The sequence below is a fragment of the Penaeus monodon genome, chromosome 20 (assembly GCF_015228065.2).
Source record: "Penaeus monodon isolate SGIC_2016 chromosome 20, NSTDA_Pmon_1, whole genome shotgun sequence".
Classification (NCBI taxonomy): domain Eukaryota; kingdom Metazoa; phylum Arthropoda; class Malacostraca; order Decapoda; family Penaeidae; genus Penaeus; species Penaeus monodon.
This window is the reverse complement of record NC_051405.1, coordinates 32881666-32882112: the sequence shown is the minus strand read 5'-3', so window position 1 is coordinate 32882112 and position 447 is coordinate 32881666. Positions and strand designations below refer to the sequence as shown.

Sequence of the window (447 nt, the reverse complement as noted above, 5' to 3'; positions counted from 1 at the left end):
CAACTCTGCAGTATCCGGCAGAGCAGTTGCAAATATTCCGTGTGTCTGTGATCCTTGTGGCGAGGTTCTATTGATGAAGATCCTTCGCCAGATAAGAGTATACAAAGGGTTCAAAGTTGCAGATGGAAAATACAAATACATTTTTTTGTTCGCGAAGGATATTGTATCCGGAGAAGGACATAATACCTCACAGCTGTCACACAAAGGGATTACAGTACTGTACTGCACTCCGCCCGCAACAAAGGCTTATGCACCAGGATTACATTCATGGCGAAAGTTTAATACTCACATTCCCGGATAGAATTTCCCGAGATGAAATTTTGGGGAAAGGGTCACACACAAAATAGAATCCTAATACTTAAAATTCTGTTCCATTATTTCCTGAAGAGTTGAGACAAGAACAGAATTCGTTCTCCTTTTCCTTCGTTTTTTTTTCTGGGGATCTGC

The 447-nt window shown here is 41.2% G+C and overlaps 1 protein-coding gene across 1 annotated transcript in view; it reads left to right on the top strand.

Annotated features, from left to right (window-relative positions):
• The window catches only part of LOC119585977 (zwei Ig domain protein zig-8-like), a 37271-nt gene that overhangs the window by 26192 nt on the left and 10632 nt on the right, over positions 1-447 (top strand). The gene's annotated exons all lie outside the window — the stretch shown is intronic.